The following is a 12984-nucleotide window of genomic DNA, read 5'->3' as shown; positions in this document are numbered from 1 at the left end:
AAAGAGCAAAATATGATTTTTTAAAAATTTGCAACAAAAATGGAAAAAGTTGCATTCCCCTTGACACCTGTTTTCTTGTGCTTTGAATTGATTGTAATTTTCAAATATCACAATTGTTAAATTCAATTGAAATAAATATTTTAAAAGAGCACATGAACCAATGACTTGTGATTGTAAAATGTCAAAAAGTGGTTTAAATATTCAGTTGCATGAATTAAGTGCTATTTTAAATTTTCCACTGATCTTGAATACCACCGCAGACCTCAAAAGTGAAAAACTACTTCAAACTAATTGATATAATTGCTTGAAGATGTGGCTGGCAGGTGAAACCTGATCCCTCAGGCCATTGTGGAGACCAGGAACAACAGAAGAATGTTTACACAGTTTAAGTTTGAGGACAGGCAAGTCTTAGACAGCTAGCAAAATCACTAATAGGTGACCTCTTAAATGTCAGCTATTCCAAAAGTATTGTTTTGCACCCTGCTAGCCAGTGTCCAAATTGTCAAGGTTAACGACCCCTCTTCACCCTGTTACCATCAGGAAAAAGGTACAGAAGCCTAAAGGCGAACACTCAATGGCACAAGGACAACTTCTTTCTCCTGCCACCAGATTCCTGAATAATCAATGAACCAAAGACACTGTCTTACTTTACGTGCACTACTTTTTAAAAAAATTTATAGTAACGTTATAATATGGTTATAATATGAATGTTTGCACTATGATCCTATTGCAAACTTCATGATTTGTTCAAGACAAATTTTGATTCTCATGACCTCAAGAGACTGCAAGTTAGAATCTGGACCAAAAAAAAATCTGCTGGAGGGGTGGCCTAGTTGACGAAGGGGGTTAGCGATCGAAAGGAGTTTGTATCTGCATGGGTTTTCCTGGGAGCTCCGGTTTCCTCCCATCATTCGAAATGTATTGGGGGTGTAGGTTAATTGGGCGGCACAGACCTGTGGGTCGAAATGGCCTGTTACTGAGCTGTATGTCTGAATTTTTTAAAAGTCAAGCAGCATTTGTGGGAGAAAATGTTTAGTCAACCTTTTGCAAAAGAACCTCTCATCAGAATTATTTGCCCAGTTGGCATTCTAAGAATTGCTCCTCAATAATGTTCTCTACAAATGTTCCTTTTGTTTTAAGAATGTTTCAAAGGGGTTTATTTTCAAGGTCTTTAAAGCTCGGACCAAATTAATCTAAGCAATCATTTATTACATTGATAAACACTTACATTTACTGGGTTAAATTATTTTACATCTTTTCTTATGATTCAATAGTTTTATGTATAAAATCCAGAACACCATGATTCCCACCACTGTAGCTGAAAAGTTATTTGCATTAAAAAATTAAAATGAGAAATGCAAGGAAACAACTCAATACAGAAAAAGAAAATTCTGACTGTCTGAGTGAATTATATTTCTATTATTCTGCAAAATCTTGAAGTTCTTAATTGTCCAAATTATAAAATGGAAAAGCATCTACATGATGGAGATTTACACAACATTTATTTTTAGATAGAGAAAAAAATCCAATCAAGTCATGTAAACATCTTCCCCTGCAATGATCCCCATGCAAGCTGTAAGCGAAGTCCGTGCCTGGTACCAGATACTGCCCTGCACCCTTTGTAGGTCAGCAAAGCTATGCCACTTGACAGGTTCAGTTTACAGGAGACCAGCACTTTATTTGGATATCCCGACCTTGCTCACCACTATCTTAACAACACATAGCAAGAAAATTTTCAACATGAAAGTGAAGTTACACTACAATGCAGTCGAGAGTATGACTGCAAATCCTGTAAAGGAGTATGCAGTATTTATTAGCCCCCTTTGTGATTCATTTTAACGTGCATTGAATTTAAGTGTCATTTGTAATAAACTGAAAGCATGAAACGATTACACTTGCCGATTAAATAAACATTTTTTTGTCAAATGCGACAAAGTAATCAAGTTAAGAAAATTTCAATGAAAATTTTTACTGCAATTTTTTTTTCTGGCTGCAACATTATTGGTGTATTTATTGCAGATCAAAAATATACTGCAAGATTAAGAAGGTCAAAGCACATACAATGCTCAACTTGTAAAACATTAATGAATATTTTCCTTTTTTTTATAAATAAGGTTATGTGCTAACTAATTCATTTTATCCTAATTTATTCAGAATGCAGCTTTTCTGTTTCTTTTCCTTAATTGACTCCATTACTTCTTTTTGTCTCATATCTATTTGTTAAACTCCATCCAATACTACAAGGCAACCATCAACTAAATATTGTTTCATTCATGAGCTGCTCTTCCAAGTCAATTATATCTTTCAACTTCAGGGGCATTGTATGATAAACTGGCTGTAAAAATCATCCGCATTAATACATTACGATGCCTCAGTTCCAAAAGGTAATTAAAGAAGTAAATGACTCATAAGAATAGACATATTAGCTGCAAAATGAAAGGCAACAGAGCTGCCAGATGAAAATATGTACCATTAAGATATTGCATTTTCATGTACTTGTAATCATCGGCACAGGCTTTCGGTGCCTTTAATACTCCTGCTGTAAGTTAATTGAGAATAGGAAAGCATCTTATTTCAACATGTCAGAAATTTTACAGATGAGAGCAGATTTTTTTTTTAATCTTTAATTTGGTAGATAGCTCCACTGGTTATTTGTTCATGAAAATCCAAAAATGTATGAATGTCTCCTTAATTTCTCTTTTTTGTGTATGCTCCATTGTCATCATCTGAGCAATCGAAGTACTAAAATAAAATGAAATAGCATAAAAATATAACAGGTTAGATATTGCACTTTGAACAATGGTACTTTCTGCTTTTAATACAATTCAATGGCTATAACTGAATAAAAATCACTTTGGCACTTACTTAAATGTATAGGTCAATTCCAATTATCTGAAATAGTCGGGACCAGACCTATTTGGGATGACTGAATTTTTCGGATAACTAGTTATTTTCTAAAAATAGCCCACCAGCAGCAGCAAATCACTTGTATCAATGTTTAACAAAGAACAAAGGAAGGCTTTTTAAGCATTAAAATAATGTTTAATTCTCACCAAAAAAAAATGCTGGCCGCTGCTAATCCCCAGCACGCTCCCCAACACCACCGCCAATCACCGAGACCTCCGAACTGCCATCGTCGATCCCTGACACGTCCCCACTGCTGCCACCAATCATCAGGGTGGCTTCCCGGGCTGGTGGTACGCTCACTGGTGAGTCGGCGGGTTCCTGTCTCCATCTGGGCTCATTCAGACAGGGGCTATTCTGGCTTCATGTCCTAGTTCTCGACATTGGAGCCCTTCACCTGCTCACACTCCCCCTTCCCCACCGCTGATGATGATCACCGGGTCCTGCTCCTGGTCATGAGCCCGAGCACCCGTTCCGGCTTGAGAGGCTACTCTCCTTGATGACTGCAAGACAAGGGATGCTTCTGACCACTTGCAGCTGGTTGACAGTGGCAGACAATTTGAGAGGGAGAGAAAAATCAATAGGGAAATGTAAAGAAGAAATGGAAAGAGAGGGGGGACGGAGCTGCTTGAAACGAGGACAATTGTTCTAATTTCATGTCGGGAGAATTTTTTTTCATGTGAAGTCAGTCCGACTCCGAAAAAAATTTGGATAACTGAGGATTTCCAGTTGTTTTGGATATCCTCATTCATCCAAAATTTTTCGGAGGTGAACAGACGTCACTTCTTTATCCAAAAAAAGTTTCAAATAAATGAGGATTTTGAGATCATCTGATTTCAGATAATCGGAGTTGTACTGTATATTTAGAATACATAATGTGGATGTAATCCAGTATTAAACACACTTGTTCTGTTAAGAAAGCACAGACACTATCAAGGGCAAAGGACCTATACACTTAGGTAACAATAAATGACAGACTGTGGTTCAAGCCCATTAGCCGTTATGCGAGAGTAACACCATCCACTAACGGGCAACCTGTGAAAAAGTCCAAGACGTGTTTAAATCTTGGAGTGGGAATGCTGAATTAATTCTTTTGAACTGCAATCCCTCAACCACAGCAAATTACCTTCATTAATGATGGAAAAAATCTGCCTCTGTAATAAGCAAGGGAGGGGGGAAAAATCAGTATCATTTAGCTATTACTATTTGTACTGTGCATGTAACTGGTAAGCTGTGCTTTATTCTGTATTTGTACTGTGCATGTAACTGGTAAGCTGTGCTTTACTGCACTATATAAATGATGCTTTTTTATGTAATCTTTGCATGAATGTGAAGCAGGAAAATTTAGTTGCACCACATGTGTTGAAAGTTTAAAAACTAATTAATGTAAACATTACTCTCAAAAATAAAAAAAGTGCAGATATCATCAATAGCTATTTATCAATATCACAAAATATGGAACAACAGAATTAGCTTGAAAATTATTTGTACTTTAAAAAAAATTTAAAAATCAAAATTCCATGACACACTTGTGTAAAATACTATTTCTGCCTTAAAATTCACAGGGAAGTTATCATGTGAGTAAGATATCACTGGCTTTTAGGAGTCCATCTTAGCAATTTCATGAAGCTGAATCGACTGAATGAAGAATATGTTTTATGCTGAGTTTCCTGTGTAGTAAAATGTATCAAGTACAGTGGAGATTTTATACAGAGCAATCTCCAAAGATGTCACCGACCAAGTGCAAGGTTCAACAAAGCTCTTTGCACTGAATCACTATAAAGGATGCAACTGTTAATTATATTCTTAGTTGGTAATTAGAATTTAACCATTTATTTCTGTACATTTACATGATTACTTAAATGAATTATACTAGCACTGTTCAAAGTGAAAATGACAAATGGTTGGAAAACTGTTAAGGTTTTGGGAAGGAAGATGAAAAGAAGCTGCAAGATAGATTTCTGAATTTTGCAATTTACAAGAAATGAATTTGATAATGGCTTTCAGATATATAAAAAAACCCAAATAAATTAATATCCCAACTGCCTTTGCGGATCTTCACATGAAAAATGGGAATAAGAAATCACCATAGAAAAGACAATTTACTGTTCAGGAATAACAACTTTTCTTTTTTTCAATCTGGTTATTGAGTTATATCGACCATGTATACAAGGGAGAGTTACATTACATTCATGTATTTACAAGTGCATAAGAAAAAGAACATATTAGTATTTACTGAATATATATTAACCATAAATGTCTTGTCCTCTTGTAAAACCAAAAGAAAAAGAAGAGAGAAAAAATATTTTTTTAATTACAAAATCCCCTCTAACTAATCTAAAAAAAAAAGAAAGAGGGACTGGGCAGTCCATTCTGAAAGTAGGAAAACAAAGAGTTTCCTGGTTAAAATCAAATTTACCATAAGGAGCGTGGAGAGAATCCAGTATAAAATTATGATTTTTAAACTATATGGAAATATTGAACAAATGGTCATCAAACTTCTTCAAATTTAAAAGATCTATCAAATGTCTGACTCCTAATTTTTTCCAAATTTAAACATGACAGCAGAGAGTCATTGAAATAGAGTCGGTGGGTTAGGATCCTTCCATTTAAGTAATAGGGCTTTTCTAACCAATATTGCTGAAAAGGCAATTATTCACTGTGCAGGGACAGTCTCCACTGGCATGATTCCAAAAATAGCTGTTAATAGCTTTGGTTGTAATTCTAATCCTAGAACTTTTGTTAGGGTTTCAAAGACACCTTTCCAGAAATTATCTAGTTTAGAACATGACCAGAACATACAAGTTAAAGTGGCTACCTCAACTTTGCACTGAGGGAAAAATACACACCAATTTATCTTTAGACGTATGCACCAGATGTACCAACTTGAACCGAATCAAGGAATGACGGGCACAAATTGATGATTTATTGGTTTAAAAATATGATCCCATTGATCATCCAGAAGCAATTCCAATTCCCAACCACCTTTAATTTTATCATTGGATATTGGTCGCACGTCAAGTAATCAATTATATATTGTAGCTATTAACCCTTTTTGAAGAAGCCTGTCCATCAGATCCATTAGAATGTAAGCAGAAGGATAGTATGGAAGTAAAGTACAAAGTCCCTTATTTCCAAATAACTAAAAAATTGTGCCTTGCTTAAATCATATTTGTCTGTTAACTGATTGGAAGATATTAAACAGTCTCCTGTAAATAGGTCTGAAAAGGTTATTACTCCTTTAATTTTCCATATTCAAAATACCTGATCGATCAATGACGCTTTAAAAAAGTGTTCTACTAGATGAAAGAAAATTATTAAACCCAAAAAAATACAAAACTGGAAACAAATCCTTATTGTATGATAAGAACTGGGTTAAGATCTCGTCTACAAATTTTGGATAACACAAAGGGTAGAGAAGGTTCCAGCAATGAGGCTAAAGAGTCCCGCTGAATTCCTCTCCAAATCTACCCATAAAGTACATTCCCTTGCTATTTGTGGTAATGCATTAATGATCAAGATCCAAATTTGAAGTGGATGGAACATAATTTTAAAAAAGTGCATAAATAATACAAAAAGGGCTCTGTAGTTGTCAGAATGATAGAAAGTTTTCACTGGAGGAGCATTACTGATGGACAAATAAATTGGCTGAGAAGTGGCAGATGAAATTTGATCTGGAGAAGTGTGAGATTAAGCAGTTTGGGAGGTGCAATTAGGCATGTAATGGGGGGGGGGGGATACTGAGAGGTATGGAAGAACAGAGAAATGTAGGAACACATTCACTTATCCTTACAGGTAGCAGGTCAATGAAGTGATTATAAAGCACCCTAGTTCTTATTAGATGAGGAACAGAACATATGAGAAATGCTTGAAATGCACACAACTCTAGTTAAACAATAGTATGAAAATTACAAAATATTTCTGGTCACCGCCATGAAGAAAAGATATATTTGTACCAGATAGGGTGCAAAGAAGATTTACAATGTCATTGCCAGATCTGGAGAATTTAGCTGTGAGAAAAGATTGTCTAATTAATGTTATCAGCTTTGGAACAGTGTAGGACCAGAGGAGAGTTCATACATTTTGATCTAGATGCAGTTGCCAGAAAGAACTCTGTTCTCTCAGTCACAAAGCAAAAGACATAATTTTAAAATAATTGAGAAAATTCTATTAACCAGAGGGAAAGAGAATGAGAATGTTAGAATGAGAAACTTGCAAAGCCACTTTTAAAATAATTGAGAAAATTCTATTAACCAGAGGGAAAGAGAATGAGAATGTTAGAATGAGAAACTTGCAAAGCCACTTACCAAGAATTGGAAGGTCGAATTAACTTGGAACAGCTGGATTTCAATCAGAATATTGAGTCAAATGATCATTCTCCTTTGGCATAAACTTTCTATTATCACAGGTGCAGATGGGAGATGCTGTTGTGGGCAGTATATAGATGAGAATGAGGTCAAGGATAGATCTTCACTAGTCACCATTGGTAATGGAATGATGGTGGAAGCACTTACATGCATGTTATTCTCTGGCTATGGTTGATAGCATTGAATGAAAATAGGAGAGTGAAATGCTACCCAGCTGGACAACAATATAACACAATGTTAATGTGACCAACTGGATTGAAGTTTTGAGACAGATTATAAAGACCAGGAGTGGTAAAATACCTTCATCCCCACTATATAATGACTGTATCATTTGCAAGATTCAAGTGCTCTCACTTTACTAGTTGGTATGGCAAGTAAAAAGTCACAAACGAAAAGCATGTTAACCAATATCTATCGTTGGAAAATGATAGAATTTTTGAAATAGAAACTGAACATTTAACAAGTTGTAATCTGATGAAGCAGTCATCTAGGGGACATCATGTCTAATATTCAGAATTTAACATTAGAATTTGGACTGAGGGGAACTAATATATCTAATATATTAGGATTTTTAAAAGATGCCTAACAACGCTCAAGACAAAGAAAAGGTGCTTCACAAAATAAGAAGTCGTGATAGCAGAGGTAATAAATTAGCATGGATAGATTGATCAGATAGACTGACATTGTAATATATCAGATTAGTTAACGAACAGAAGCAAAGCAGGTCACTTTCAGGTTGGTGAACTGTATCCAGTGCAGTACCACAAGGATCAGTGCCAGGACAGCAGATGTTTAGAAAATATATTCATGGTTTAAGAACAGAACATACTGTGGACATGTTCACAGATTATACAGAAAGGTGGATAGAAAGGCAATTTGAAAGTAGGATACCAATTAAATGATTGGGCCAAAAGTTGACGAATAGAGTACAAGTGGGAATATGCTTAGTTGTTCACTTTGGAAGGAAAACTATTATTTAAATGGAGAAAGATACAGAAAGCTATTGCACAATAGGTATTTGGGGCTGTCAAACAGGCAAATAAAACAAAGAAATGCAGTATCTAATCAGGAATGCTAATAGAATGCTAGCTTTCATTTCAAGTAGCTGGAGAATAAAAGAAGAGAAATCTACAAGGCTGTACAAATCTACTCCATTTTGAAAACTGATTTTACTCCCCTTATTTAAGGAAAGATAACCTTAACATTGAACCTCAATGGGAAAGGATTGTTAAATGAGGAAAGGATGACCAGGTTGGTTTTGTACTTCTTGAATTAAGAAAAATTAAACACAATTTTATTGAAATTGGTGAGATTTTGGGAGTTTGGGTAATTGCTGGGAATTTGTTTCCCCTCATAGAAAAAGTCCAGGGTCAGCAGGCTTTGTGTCAGAATAAAATTGGATGCATTTCATTCTGAGATGTAAAATAACTTTCTCAAAGGGTGGTAGGTGTTTTGAATTCCTCACCTCAGAAAGCTGTGGTGGTTGAATTATTGAATATGTTCAAAGCTGAGAAAGATCAATTTTTAATAACAAAGAAATCGAGAGTTTATAGGGAGAGCACAGCCCAGTAAACTTGAGGAAAGTTTTATATCCATTACCTTAGTAAATGGCACATCAGGTTTATAGAGTTGAAGGGTTTGATCCTGATCCCATATCTTGCAGTCTTGTATTTCAATTGACAAATTTTATAAAAGGGTCCTGAAGTACATCTCCAAGTCACAAAGCAGCTCAGAAAACTGATTCAAATATTTTTTTTTAAACATACACTTTCTAACTTCATCTTTAAACAATCATTTAGTTTTACTGACCACTTAAAAGTAAAAATTCATATAATTACCTATACAATAAATTTCATAAGCAGAAGAAAATGCTTTAAATTTTTAAAAAATATTATTTCAGGATATTGTTAAAGAGAATGAAGACACATTACACCTCTATTAACACCTGCGACCACATATGCCTCTCTTAGTAATAATGCAGGTTTACAACTGGACTACAAAGTCTTACTATTTAACCTCATAAGTTATTGAGGTCTGTTTTCTGGGTTTTGTGAGTCACAATGAAAATTTAATAATGATGTTAAAAATAAAAGCAAAGAGCAGCATTCTACCGTATTTGTTCTGGAGCCTCTCTATAAAGTATATGCCCCATCCCACTCTATTTTGGTAAACAATTTTAAAATGTAGACATACAGCACAATCACAGGCCCTTTCGGCCCATTAAGCCCATGCTGCCCAATTACACCCAATTCACCTACAAACCATGATACATTTTACAGGTGGATGGAAACCAGAGCTCTTGGGGGAAACCCACCCAGACACGGGGAGAAGGTATGAACTCCTTACAGACAGCACGGGATTCAAACCCACGTCCCAATCAGTGGCCATGTAACAGTATTGCTCCTCCTAAAAGGGATGTGCATTTTCTTTTTCTTTCAAGATTCCTTTATTGTCATATAATAGGACAGATAAAGAGTAACCATTAGTGCTGCCCAATGCCCCTTAACAGCAAAAGGGAAGGGAAACAAAACAGAGTCCCTTCAGCAACACAATGTCTGTGGATTTGCACTCAGCACTCCGGCAGCTGTACAGACATCTGTTCAAGCCATCAGCAACCCAACCTTCAAATCCAAACTTCCAACAGGATCAGGAAGCCTTCAGTAGCCAAGGTCCTTAAGGAGCTCTTCTTACCATCAGCACCCTCTCAAATCCCAGCTCCAATACCTGGTTCTAACAGCCTGCAGCCTGTGCAGGTCTCTCAGCTGCAGAGCTCATCACTGGTCCACTGCCATAGTTCACCATCCTGAAGGGACACCTCCTCTACTTCTCCTTCTTAACAGGGAGTTCTCTCCCTGTTTCTCTTGCCCTGCGCCAGTCTACACCTCTCCTGGAGACTACAACCTCCCATGGCTAATGCTGAGCATAGGTGCCGCCATCTTGGGCGCAGATCCCATGGTTTTAGGATTCTAAAACACTGCTGGCTCCTTTAAAAGGCCTTTAAAGCTTTTGTATGCAACCATTGGCATTAGGACCAGGCGGTTGAACACATCAGAGCAGTGCTGTGCCTCCACTCCCCCAAGTTTGCACTTGTGGCAGTGCTGCCATTACCACAGCACTAGCAACACAGCTAATTTAGTTACAATGGGAGGCTTATTTTCCAAATCTCACTGAGTTTTGAATGAGGTCTAAATATCTGAGAACAAGCACTGAAAATCAAAAATAATGCACAGGAAATTTTGATAGAAGGTACAAAAGATGTTATGTATCTCTTGAGATGCAGTAGGTCCTTCAGATATATACTTGAGAGGCAGGAGGATCAAATAGTGGCAGAGGCCAATTTTAGGACTGTATTTCAGAAAAAAAAATCCATTTAATGACCTCGTATATGTGCTGTCAACAGAGTGAGATTAACCTGAAATAGCATATCCTATTTGACTATCCAATGCTAAATTCACTTACTCACCCCCCGCCCCCCCCCCCCCACCCCATCTACTGATAATTTCTGAATTTAGAGCCCAACCCAAACAATACGAGACACAGGGTGATATGTTTCTGGCCAAAACTCTTCTAACCTTCAAGAGCTCCGGCCCAAAACATTGATCATGCTTTTTCTCCCACTGTTGCTGTTTGCTCCTCCAGCTGAGATACATATATTGGTTCAGTCTAACGTCTAATGTTTTACCTAACTATCCAACATTTTCACTGTTGTAGGTTTTGCAAGCCCAGGGTTTGCCACAATAAAACGTGGTAACCCCGCACTTACACAGAATGTAGGATGTTTACTAAAGTATTTTGTTTTATTTTTATCTTGAAGAATATTGTAGTGCTTTATTGATAGAGCTGAAAAAAAATGGAACCCTTCATAAAACACCAAGTATTATGTTATCCATCATGTGGTTATAGTAATAAATAACTTCACAGGGTAACCAGCACTGAGGACAGAATACATCATGCCAACTGGGGATTTAAATTCAATGAAATAGATTCAGGATTTTGAAAAACGCAGCAGCAGATAAAGTGACCATAAAATTATTTGACTCCAGCAAAAGCTGATCAGGTTCACTGGTTGTTTTGAGAAAGGAAATCTTCTGGCTTTGCCCAAACTTTTAACTCCTCTCTACAACACCAAGCCATTGAGATCAAGGGTTATTGCTCATTTTGGGATGCCTTGCTACATCCTGTAGCTGAATACATTGCAAAATTTGAGGATTCAATGTTAAGGGTCCATGCTTCATTGTTCATTTCAGTTTCTCATGACCTGGAATCTTCTGCCAGTCTAGAAACAAGGCAATGAAGGTGAAGAGACACTGTCCAGAAACACTGAAGCTAACGACACAGGTTTAATATCGGAGACTGGATCGGATCTGGGATTTTCCAAATATGCACAGTTGATATTGATATGAAACAGATACAAATGATGGATTTCAGTTTTATATGCCAGTTAATGCAGATAACCAAACACTTACAGTGTAAATTTACTTTCCCTCGATCTATCATTATTCCTCTGTATTACAGTATTTCATCATAAATGCCACTTTAACTTTTTTAAATTATCGCAAGCTGTTACAATCTTCCCTCAAAATTATTATTTTTGACTGCTGTAATCTGAGAAAAATAAGGACTCAGAAGTAAATATACAAAATATTTTGTAAAATGACAATTTATAATAAGCTGTGAACTCTCAGTTATTAAAATACTCAAAATATCTTCATGCATAATTAAACATTCTTGTAATATTCTTATAAATAAAAGTAATACATCATCTCAAGGCCCCCTTTCCTCATGTTAAAACTACAAATGCAGAGTAAGTTTCAGATACACAAAGATTAACACAGTCAATAAACAGATGAGGCAATAACATGGATGGATCAGATCTGGCCTTGTGATGAACTTAAAATCCTATGTATTCAAAATGACTTTTCACTATTACTGTGTGTTATTTATAAAGCATATAAAGCATAAAGAATGACATTGTCAAGGCAGCAAAACAAGTCACAACATAGATATCCTCCAGCAAGAAGTCACTCAATAACTCATGAACCCTCCTTTGGCCAAAACCACACCTTAACGCCAGAGCTCCTTTATTACATTTACAGATTATTTGTCCGGATTCACAAAAATAACTTTTATTCAAGGAGTTCTATGTGCACAGCTGGGAGGCATAAAGGAGTCAGTGGAAAGGGAAAAACACAATTTCCAAAGCTTTGATGATTGAATTTTTAAGTTTACAGCCACCACTATACAATCTAAAGTAAATACTATAGTAACAAATGCAGATAATACATTTTATTGAAATAGTATAAAGATTTCAAATTTTGAAAGAAAAAGTAACTGCTTAATGCTTAATGGAAGTATTTTCTAGGAAATATTGCAATACTATGATTTTCCTTGAATTTGAAAGTTTCTAAAATTCCTCAAAATTTTGGCAAAGAATAATGTAAAATATGTTTGAACAAGGTAATAACAATTGATGAAATTAGAAGATTACATTTTTAATAATCTATAAAGGTGATGCAACACTAAGTAAGGGCCATCAAAATAACTGAGATACATACACATCAATAAATTGCAAACAAAAGCTCCAATACACACCCTATTAAAAGAAATGAGTAAATAAATTCATCATCATATATTAAGGAACCTAGATTCACATTTGCCATTCCACCTACAAAACATGGGAGTCTTAATTCCAAGGTACATGCAAGTATAATAA

General features: G+C 35.9%; 1 protein-coding gene across 24 annotated transcripts in view; it reads right to left on the bottom strand.

Annotated features, from left to right (window-relative positions):
* foxp1b (forkhead box P1b) overlaps positions 1-12984 on the bottom strand; it is a 577308-nt gene that overhangs the window by 237667 nt on the left and 326657 nt on the right. The gene's annotated exons all lie outside the window — the stretch shown is intronic.

This window comes from Narcine bancroftii, chromosome 5 (genome assembly GCF_036971445.1).
Source record: "Narcine bancroftii isolate sNarBan1 chromosome 5, sNarBan1.hap1, whole genome shotgun sequence".
Lineage (NCBI taxonomy): Eukaryota > Metazoa > Chordata > Chondrichthyes > Torpediniformes > Narcinidae > Narcine > Narcine bancroftii.
The sequence above is the reverse complement of the archived record's forward strand: the minus strand, read 5'-3'. Positions and strand labels throughout refer to the sequence as shown.